An 11,478-nucleotide genomic window follows, 5' to 3' on the forward strand; every position below is an offset into this window, starting at 1 on the left:
ACACACACACACTCTCACACATTTGTGATGTCAATGTATTGAAGCTCCTAGTTTAGTTTGTGCCAGCAGCTTAAAAAAAAACTTACATTTGTATAGCGCCTTTCACAAGCTCCAGATGTCTCAAAATGCTTTACAGCCAGTGAAGTGTTTCTGAAGCATAGTCACTGTTGTAATGCAGCTGACCATGAAGAGGGAGAGCAGAAAATAGTAACAATTAAATTTGACAAAAATTAAAGGGATGCAACTGCTTAAAGGTAAGTGACTGCATTTGGCAGCAAATTCCTCTAACCTTCAATAAGATTGTAAATGTTTATGATGTTCCTTTCAGCCTGTTTGGGGAAAAGAAAGTGGCTGGCAAATAGATGTGGAGGCACAAAATGGAATTTGTGGGTGCTAACTGATTATAAGACCCCCTGTCTGTCATCTGAGCAAGTGGATCCACTGGACTATTAGATGGGTGTGAGGAGGGTTACCCTGTTTGATACTCCAAGGTGTCCTTACTAGAAAACAGCAAAACACCTTACCTAGAGAAAGATGAGAGCCAGGCTAGATGCTGTGTACAGCATCTGAGAAGATTTGGGAGAAGATGGCATTTTTTAAGGAATTAGTATGGTAAAATTGCCCATTTTTACGCCCTGAGTAGAAAGCCCAAGATTCCATGCTTTTAAACTCATACTTCCCAACACTTAACTGCTCTTGATACTGAGCCTGGACAGCATCTTTACAACTCTTTAATAGCATCTCGTGTGCTCAAATTTCAACAGGGAACTTACAATTCAAGACATTTCACACTAGAGCTGCCAAGGGTTTTACAGATTAAATCACTAACAGAACTTAGTTGCATGATATATGGTCACTTACTGACACTCAGGATAGGTTACAGGTTGGGCTCATGTATATCTGTGTAGATGCTCCTTCAACTTGCAGCACCTTAGTACTTGTATTCTGTGCCAACATGGTGCACAAGTTAAGGGGAAGAACTAAACCCAAACTGAAGCAACATTTAAAAATCCTGAGCTCTTGCCTCCCTTGAGAAGGCCTTCATGGAGATTCTTGCATAAATGAGCCAGGAGGGATTGGGGAAGATGAAGTCACAGGCTTACTCCAAATTAAGGGCTAGTACCATAAACTCTCATGTCTTGTCATTCTCCCCCACCTTTCTCCAGCCAAAGATCACATGTTATTAGTTGCTCTGATGGACAGTATTTCTTGGAGTCAACATGATTGTTTTCCTGGGAGAGCAACCTGTGACCAGTACCAGTGATCAGAACAAAATAACTTAAACCCCTTCATCAGCAACAGCTTGTATTTACATGGAGCCTAAGGAAGATGACCTAAAATCTGGTTAAAGACTGAAGGGTCAAGGGCTGAAGAAAGTTACCACTTAGGAAGATACAAGGCCAGCATGGAGGGATTGAAAACAAGGATAAGAATTTTTAATTTGCTACATTGTTTAACTGGGAACCAATGTACTTAAGTGAGCACAGAGGTGATGGGTAAACTGGACTTTGTGCAAGTTAGGATATGGGCAGCAGATTTTTGGATGACAAGTTCATGGCAGGTGAAACATGAGAGTGTTGTAATAACAAAAGCATGAATGAAGGTTTCAGCAGCAGGAGGCAAGGGTAGAGTCGGGCAATGTTAAAGACGTGGAAATAGGTGGTCTTACTGATGGCTTTGAGATATCCTGAGGCTATAAAGTGTTCTAAAAAAGTTTGCTCTAAGTGAAACAGGTCAATGGATGACGCTTCATATTAAATGTCAGCTTGGCCCAATGGTAGCATTCCTGCTTTATAAATAGGAGCAGATATAGGCAATTCAATCCTGCTGCACCTTCCCACATTATCCCCTGTGCTGTGCCCCAGCTCCCACCAATCTGCTGCAAAGAGACTCCCTCCAGGCAGCTGCACTGTTTTCCGATACTCCCGTGAACCTGGAGGCTGACTTGAAAATGGCTACAACAGGCCATTAACTAGCTTGATTAGCTACTCACTGCTGCCGTCCTCCCCCATTCAGCCTCCAGGAAAATGGCCCCGGGGTGGGATGGAGCCAAGGAACTGGCTGGCAGTGCTAAAAATGCCGCCTCCAGACCCACCCTATTGGGGTGTAAAAATTCTGCCCTTTGTAACGTAGGAGCAGGAGTGAGCCATTCAGCTCGTCGAGCCTGCTCCACCATTTAACTAGATCATCATTGGTGATCATCTACCTCAATGCCATTTTCCCACACTATCGTCATATCCCTTGATGTCATTGGTATCTAGAAATCTATTGACCTCTGCTTTGAACATACTCAATGACGGAGTCTCCACAGCCCTGCGGGTAGAGAATTCCAAAGATTCACCACCCCCTGACTGAAGAAATTTCTCCTCATTTCATTCCTAAACAGCTTACCTCTTATTCTGAGACTGTCCCCTAGTTCAAGACCCCAAACCAAGGGAAAAACCCTTCTTGCATCTATCTTGTCGAGCACCTCTCATTCTTCTAAACTCTAGAGAATACAGGCCCAGTCTCCTCAATCTTGCCACATAGGAAAATCCCACCACCTCCGGTGTGGGAATGGATTTTTTTTATATTTTGGGGAATATCGTGTTAAACTGTAAAGAAGACTGGGTGTGTGTGTGTGTGATTTAATTAAGCTGGGCAGGAAATTGATAGGAGTCAGGTTGTCTGTGGGCTTGGAAACATGAAAAGGGTAGAGGTGTTAAGTTTAAGGTACAAGTAAATAGGTTAGATTTAACATTTGCATTTTTAGATAAGTTGAAAGGTGGTTTGAATATCAAAAAGGAGTCAGAGGTAACAAGAAACATGTTTGCATCTTACACGAGTTCCATAGATAAACAGAAGTGAGTATAGTATATTGTATAAGCAAAGACAAGATGGAAACATAAAAGACCTTATATTTGGAAGGGTGTGAATTTCAAAGGGGTGTGAGAACAATGGAACAGAGATGAAAGGGAAAAAGGTATATTAGAGTTACTGTGAATAGCTGGATATAGCTTTTGAGATGGAGATAGCTGGAGCTGTTTGAGCTGTTGAGCTATAGCTGGAGCTCTGGGCTGGAAGAGAATGCAGTTTGATTTACCTATCCAGCCAAGCCAGAAAAGTCTTGGGCTGCAGCTCGGGGCTTTATTCTGATGTGGATTCCATCTCAAAATGGAAGAGGGCAAAGGTACAACTTTGTTGAAGCTACAGCAGTTTGCCTTGTGTAATATTACTGGATTTCATAGGCATCTGTAAGGGAGAGTTGCCTGGAAGATGTCCATTTGTGGGTATGAACAAGTAGAGGGTTTTTTGGGGGAATGTTTTGTAAGACCAACTTTAATTGTGTAACTGTAATCTTGTGTGCTTAAGCTTCTTTTTATTTTTGCCAATAAAACTTTTAATTTTTAAAATCTAAATGTGTTACTGGACCTCTTACTACTGAGATCGGTACAACTTCTAGGTTTCAGAATACAAAATAAAGGTTTTGGCCCGTAAGCCAAGTTTCCCTCTTGGATTCGGTTTGCGCAGCAATTAACACCGGCTGTGGTCATAACACCGGGATTAGCCTGGTGAGCCTTTGTTGCACCCTCTATGGCCAGTATATCCTTATTTAGGTAAGGATACCAAAACTACACACACTCCAGGTGTGGTCTCACCAAGGCTTTATACAACTGTAATAAGACTTCCTTATTCATGTACTCAAATCCCATTGCAATGAAGGCTAACATACTATTTGTCTTCCTAATTGCTTGTTACACCTGTATATTCGCTTCCAGTGACTCATGAACAAGAACACTAAGGTTTCTTTGGACATCAACATTTCAAAATCTCTCCCCATTTACAAAATACTCTGCATTTCTGTTTTTCCTACCAAAGTGAATAACTTCACTTTTTCCACATTGTATTCCATCTGTCATGTTGTTGCCCACTTTATCTGTCTAAATCTCCTTAAAGCCTCTTTGCATCCTCTTCACAACTCACATTCCTATCAAGTTTTATGTCATCAGCAAACTTGGAAATACCACATTTACTCCCCACATCCAAATCATTGATATAGATTGTGAATAGCTGGGGCCCAAGCGCTGACCCTTGCAGTACCCCACTAGTCACAGCCTGCCATTCTGAGAATGACCCGTTTATCGCTACTCTCTGTTTTCTCTCTGTAAACTAATCCTCACTCCATGTCAGTATATTTCCCCCAATCCCATGAGCTCTAATTTTACTTACGAATCTCCTGTGTGGGACCTTACCAAAATACTTCCGAAAATCCACTAATTCTCCCTTATCTACTCTGCTAGTAACATCCTCAAAAACTCCAAGAGGTTTGTCAAACACGATTTCCCTTTCATAAATCCATGTTGACTCTGGCCAATCTCACCATTATTTTCTAAATGCCCAGTTATCACATCCTTTAGAATAGATTCTAGCATTTTCCTTACTACAGATGTCAGGCTAACAGGTATGTATTTCTCTGTTTTCTCTTTCCCTTCTTAAATAGTGAGGTCACATTTGCTACCTTCTATTCCAGAATCTGTGGAATTTTGAAAGATGATCACCAATGCATCTACTGTCTCAACAGCCACCTTTTTCAACACCCTGGGATGTAGATCGGCAGGCCCAGGGAATTCATCAGCTTTCAGCCCCATTAATTTCTCCAGTACTACTTTTTTACTAATACTAATTTCTTTCAGATCTTCAACCTCACTAGTCCCTTGGCTCCCCAATATTTAGGAGATGTTTCTTATATCTTCCTCTGTGAAGACATACACAATGTATTTGTTTCTCTGCCATTTCCTGATTATCCATTATAAATTCTCTATTATCTATATTGGGCCCACATTTGTCCTTGCTAATCTTTTCCTTTTTACATACCTATAAAAACTTTTACAGACTTTTTATAGAAGCTTTTACAATGGACAAGGGGAAGGGGGAGAATGAAGTGGATGTGGTAATTATGGTTTTATTTAGTGTGTAATATACTTATAAGAAGAATGCTTGTTAAGGAAGATCACATGATCTTTAGTACCCAATAGGAGAGTAGCGCAGTCTACCTCTGTAGTTAGTAGTGTAGAGATAGGGTTTGAAGTGAAAGTACACATGTAGTTGCTGCTGAGTACCTTTGTAAATAAACACAAAGTTTCCACCTAAGAAGTGTCTGCTGATCAACTCTATCAATAGTGCTAACTCGGCCACCAATTATAACAAACTGGCGATGAGGATCCATGGGATCCAACAGTGGCAAAGGCAGCTGATGGGATATTGTCAACCTTAGTGACAGAGTTCCATGAGCAGATCACACTGGCTGTTGAAGGTGAGGGTGCAAGAGTCAAGGAAGTGGGGTTTAACAGGACTGCAGTGGAGAAAAGAATCCAGTGGTTATCTTTGCATTCCAGGATGATGCAGGAACTGAGGGTGGTTTTAACAGTTGGAATGTTAAAGGAATGTTACAGCCCCTTTAGGGCAATTATGACCTTCCTTAGGTAAGAAGACCAAAACTGCACACAGTAATCAAAGTGTGGCCTCATCAATGCCCTGTCTAATGGTTGTAAGACTTCTTAACTCTTGTACTCCAATCCCATTATAACAAACAAAAACAAAAATAGCTGGAAAAACGCAGCAGGTCTGACAGCATTTGTGGAGAGGAACACAGTTAACGTTTCGAGTCCTATGACACTTCATCAGAACAAAAGAAAAATAGAAATGAGATGAAATATAAGCTGTTTGAGTTGGGTGGGACAGGTAGAAATGGATAGAGGGCCAGTGATAGGTGGAGGCAAAGAAGAGATTGCCAAAGATGTCATAGACAAAAGGACAAAGGGGTGTTGACGGTGGTGATATTAGCTAAGGAATGTGCTAATGGTGACATTAAGGGTAGAAAGCAGGACAAGCAAGTGACAGATAACCCTAGTGGGGGTGGGGTGGGGGGAAGGGATCGAAATGGGCTAAAAGGTGGAGATAAAACAATGGATGGGAATAAATTTAAAAATAATAATAGAAATAAGTGGGAAAAGAAAAATATAAAAAAACTATGTATATATAAATTATTAGAAAAAAGGGGTATCGGAAGGGGGGTGGGGATGGAGGAAAGAGTTCATGATCTGAAGTTGTTGAACTCAATATTCAGTCCGGAAGGCTGTAAAGTGCCTAGTCGGAAGATGAGGTGCTGTTCCTCCAGTTTGCGTTGAGCTTCACTGGAACAATGCAGCAAGCCAAGGACGGACATGTGGGCATGAGAGCAGGGTGGTGTGTTGAAATGGCAAGCGACAGGAAGGTCTGGGTCATGCTTGCGGACAGACCGAAGGTGTTCTGCAAACTGGTCACCCAGTCTGCATTTGGTCTCTCCAATATAGAGGAGACCGCATTAGGAGCAGCGAATGCAGTAGTCTAAATTGAGGGAAGTGTAAGTGAAATGCTGCTTTGCTTGAAAGGAGTGTTTGGGCCCCTGGACGGTGAGGAGAGGGGAAGTAAAGGGGCAGGTGTTGCACCTTCTGCGGTTGCATGGGAAGGAGCCGTGGGAGGGGGTTGAGGTGTAGGGAGTGATGGAGTGGACCAGGGTGTCCCGGAGGGAACGATCCCTGCGGAATGCCGACAGGGGGGGTGAAGGGAAGATGTGTTTGGTGGTAGCATCATGCTGGAGTTGGCGGAAATGGCGGAGGATGATCCTTTGAATGCGGAGGCTGGTGGGGTGATAAGTGAGGACAAGGGGGACCCTGTCATGGTTCTGGGAGGGAGAGGAAGGTGTGAGCGCGGATGCGTGGGAGATGGGCCAGACACGGTTGAGGGCCCTGTCAACCACTGGGGGTGGAAAACCTCGGTTAAGGAAGAAGGAAGACATGTCAGTAGCACTATTTTGGAAAGTGGCATCATCAGAACAGATGCGACAGAGGCGAAGGAACTGAGAGAATGGGATGGAGTCCTTACAGGAAGCAGGGTGTGAGGAGCTGTAGTCGAGGTAGCTGTGGGAGTCGGTAGGCTTGTAATGAATATTGGTGGACAGTCTATCACCAGAAATTGAGACAGTGAGGTCAAGGAAGGGAAGGGAAGTGTCAGAGATGGGCCATGTGAAAATGATGGAGGGGTGGAAATGGGAAGCAAAATTAATAATTTTTTCCAGATCCAGATGAGAGCAGGAAGTGGCACTGAAGCAATCATCGATGTACCGGAGAAAGAGTTGTGGGAGGGGGCCAGAGTAGGACTGGAACAAGGAATGTTCCACATACCCCATAAAGAGAGGGCATAACTGGGGCCCATGCGGGTACCCATAGCCACACCTTTTATTTGGAGGAAGTGAGAGGAGTTTAAGGAGAAATTGTTCAGTGAAAGAACAAGTTCAGCCAGACGGAGGAGAGTAGTGGTGGATGGGGATTGTTCGGGCCTCTGTTCGAGGAAGAAGCGGAGAGTCCTCAGCCCATCCCGGTGGGGGATGGAGGTGTAGAGAGATTGGACGTCCATGATGAGGAGGAGCCAGTTGGGGTCAGGGAACTGGAAATTGTTGATATGATGTAGGGTGTCAGAGGAATCGTGGATGTAGGTGGGAAGAGACTGGACAAGGGGAGAGAGAATGGAGTCAAGATAGCAAGAAATGAGTTCCGTGGGGCAGGAACAGGCTGACACGATTGGTCTGCCGAGACAGTCCTGTTTGTGGATTTTGGGTAGGAGGTAGAAGCGGGCTGTCCGAGTTTGGGAGACTATGAGGTTGGAAGCTGTGGAAGGATCATCTCCAGAGGAGATAAAGTCAGTGACAGTCCTGGAAACAATGGCTTGATGTTCAGTGGTGGGGTCATGGTCCAGGGGGAGGTAGGAGGAAGTGTCTGCGAGTTGACACTCAGCCTCTGCGAGGTAGAGGTCAGTACACCAGACAACAACAGGACCACCCTTGTCAGCGGATTTGATGACAATGTTGGGGTTGGACCCGAGAGAATGGAGTGCAGCAAGTTCAGAGAGAGACAGGTTAGAGTGGGTGAGAGGAACTGAGAAATTGAGACGACTAATGTCACGCCGACAGTTCTCAATGAAAAGATCAAGAGAAGGTAAGAATCCAGAGGGAGGGGTCCAGGTGGAGGGAGAATATTGGAGGCGGGTAAAAGGATCCATTGAACGGGGAGAGGAGTCCTGCCCAAAGAAGTCAGCACGGGGACGAAGGTGGCGGGAGAAGAGTTCAGCATCGTGCCGAACCCGAAATTCATTGAGGTGAGAGCGTAAGGGTATGAAACTGAGTCCTTTGCTCAGCACTGACCATTCAGCATCGCAGAGGGGAAGGTCAGGGAGTATGGTGAATACACGGCCGGGGCTAGGATTGGAAGACGGGATGGGGACAGAGGGACAGGCAGGGGTGGAGGGTCCTGGATGGGTGTTGGTGTCGATGAGTTGTTGGAGCTTGCGTTCCTTTGCACCTGAAAGAAAGAGACAAAGTTTCTTGTTAAGGCATCAGATGAGACGAAGAATAAAATGAAACTGAGGGCAAGGACAGCTTAGAGATAGGGTGAGTCGTGCTGCTGGAGGTAGAGGTTGAGTGTGTTCATATGGCAACGCATGGCACTGAGTGTGGATCTCAGGATGCGACGAGAACAGCAGTCCGAGGAGCGTTGTATGTAATCCTGGGTTGGTTTGAAACATGAGGGATGGAACTTCATTTGGAATCCACGTGGGGTAAGTCAGAGACGGAGACAGTCACTGAGGAAGGAAATATGGCTGTGAAAGTGAGTTTTAGTAAATACCTTGTCAAACACCAGGAGAGAAATGGAAAGCAATGAAGGCGAACAGGGCAAAAGAGACAAGCGGAAATCCTGTCGGAGAGAAGTGCAGTACTTCTTCAAGGTGGGCATTCCTGGAAGAGAAGTGGCAGTCAATTAAACACTAAGATAAAAGCAAAATACTGTGGATGCTGGAAATCTGAAACAAAAACAAAAATAGCTGGAAAAATGCAGCAGGCCTGACAGCATCTGTGGAGAGGAACACAGTCAATATTTCGACTCTTCATCAGAACTAAAGAAAAATAGAAATTAAGTGAAATATAAGCTGTTTGAGGGGGGTGGGACAAGTAGAGCTGGATAGAGGGCCAGTGATAGGTGGAGGTAAAGAAAAGATTGCCAAAGATGTCATGGACAAAAGGACAAAGGCTAACATACCATTTGCCTTCCTAATTGCTCAGTGTACCTGCATGTTAACTTTCTGTGATTCATGTATGAGGACACTCAGGTCTGTCTGAATGCAAACATTCCTCACTCACTCACCATTCAAAAAATATTCTGCTTTTTTAACTTTTTCCACCAAAGTGGATAACTTTACGTTATGCCACATTGTATTCCATCTGCCATGTTCTTGCTCAATCTGTTTAAATCCCTCTGAAGCCTCTTTGCGTGGTTTATTTCCACATATCATTGTATCATCAGCAAACCTGGGTCCATTACACTCAGACCTTCATCTAAGTCATTAATATAGTTTGTAAGTAGCTGAGGCCCAAGTATTGACCTTGCAATACTCTGCTATCATCCTAATAATGAAGTGCCCTATAACTACACCTTTTGATTCTGCTCCTGCCTCTCCTTAGACTGCCTCCTGCTCTAGCGTTATGGATAGCGTTCTCAGTGTCCACCATGCAGCCTATATCCTTATCCCCGCAGGCAGCAAGTACATTGTACCTGTTGGACATGACCAGTGTCAGTGAGAGCTCCTTCTCTACCTCCATTTCATTCCCTTTACCCTGCTTGCTAACAAACACACCCTCCCCACCCTCCACCAACATCGCCCCCGCCACTGCCCCCTTCATCCTGCCTCCGTGCCTTCCTCTGAGGAGTAAGTGCACTCTGGAGAAATCTATCCAAAAAGTCTTCCCCATATCTTGCATGTCAGAGAGTTTTGAACTCTGAGCCAGATTGTCTCAAGCCGGAGATGATTATTGAAGATGTGGCAATTGGGACACAATTACAGTCCCACATATTACAGTTTGAACAAAAGCCTGCACTGCTATTACATTTTTCATTCTTATTAATGTAGTTCTAGATATAATACAATTATTTGAGATCTAAATTATATTTAGATATTGGGACTTAACTTGATTTCAGATTAATTTGTGGCTAATTAGCCTTGTTTTCTGTTATAAAACCAAGTGGCAGAAAAATGATAATTTTCATGGGAACAGAATATAATGTTCAAGTGGATGCAACTTCCAAGTATCTCTGTGATTTCCTGCAACAACAACAACTTGCATTTATATAGCATTTATTTAACATAGGTGCTTTGCAGGTGGGTAATCAAATACAATATGACAGCAAGACAATGATAACTAGGTCAAAGTGGTAGGATTTAAGGAGTGTCTTACAGGATGGGAGATTACAGGAGGAATTTAGGAGGAAAGAGCTGAGAAAACTGAAAGCAGGTTAGCTGGAGTGAGGAAATTCAGTAATGCATAAAAGACCAGAATTCAAGAATTCGGAGGTTTCAGAAAGCTGTAGCGCTGGAGATTACAGAGATGGGAAGGAGTGAGGCCACAGAGGTATTGAAACACAAAGTTGAGAAATTTTAATTCAAACCATTGGTGAACCGGGAGCCTATATAGGTATATACCCCTACCCCACCCTCAACTTTTCTCTCCCCCCGCCCCCCACCTTAGACCAGCTTATATTTCACCCCTCTCCTAACTATACTTCAGTTCTGCCGAAGGGTCATGAGGACTCGAAACGTCAACTGATTTCTTCTCCACCGATGCTGCCAGACCTGCTGAGTTTTTCCAGGTAATTCTGTTTTTGTTTTGGATTTCCAGCATCCGCAGTAGCTTTTAGCTTTTAGCCTATATAGGTCAGTGAGCACAGGAGTAATGGGTGAGCAGAACTTGGCTCATCCAAGTTAGGGTACAGCAAAGTTTTGGAAGGTGGAAGATGGGAGGTTGTTCAGTATGACAGAGTCTGGAGGTAACAAAAACATGGATGATGGTTTGAGCAGCAGTCATACAGCTGCTGTCTGTGCTCCTTCAACACTTTGACTCTTATGCAATCTGCACTCCATTTGCACCACCATCGACAGCCCTGTTTTCAGCTGTTTCAGCCTAATCTTTGGAATTCTCTCCTCTTTTAAGATGCTGCTCAAAACTATCTCTTTCAGTCACCTGACCTAAAAGTCGCCTCGTTCGACTTGGTGTCAATTTTCGCTTCATCATATTTCTGCGAGGCATTTTGGGACGTTTGCCTAAGTTAAGGGCGCTATGTAAATGCAAGTTGTTGTGGTTATGTATCCTGCACTAAAACGGAAAATAGACGTTACGAAGCACTTGCACAGATTTTATCGGTTCAATGAAAGATTTATTTTTCTTAAATTGGGAAAGGAGGCGCCGGGAAGGTGCTGCTTGGTGCCGGCTGTGAAGTTCGCAGTTGGGCATCAGAGTGGGGGGGACTTTCCCTTTAAGAGCTGCGCTCTTGGTTGTCACATTGCGGACGAAAGAGGAACTGGAGCGGCTCTCAGCTTCAGCCATCAGCTTTGCATTGAGCCGGCCGTGTCTCC

The sequence above is a fragment of the Cetorhinus maximus genome, chromosome 22 (assembly GCF_964194155.1).
Source record: "Cetorhinus maximus chromosome 22, sCetMax3.hap1.1, whole genome shotgun sequence".
Lineage (NCBI taxonomy): Eukaryota > Metazoa > Chordata > Chondrichthyes > Lamniformes > Cetorhinidae > Cetorhinus > Cetorhinus maximus.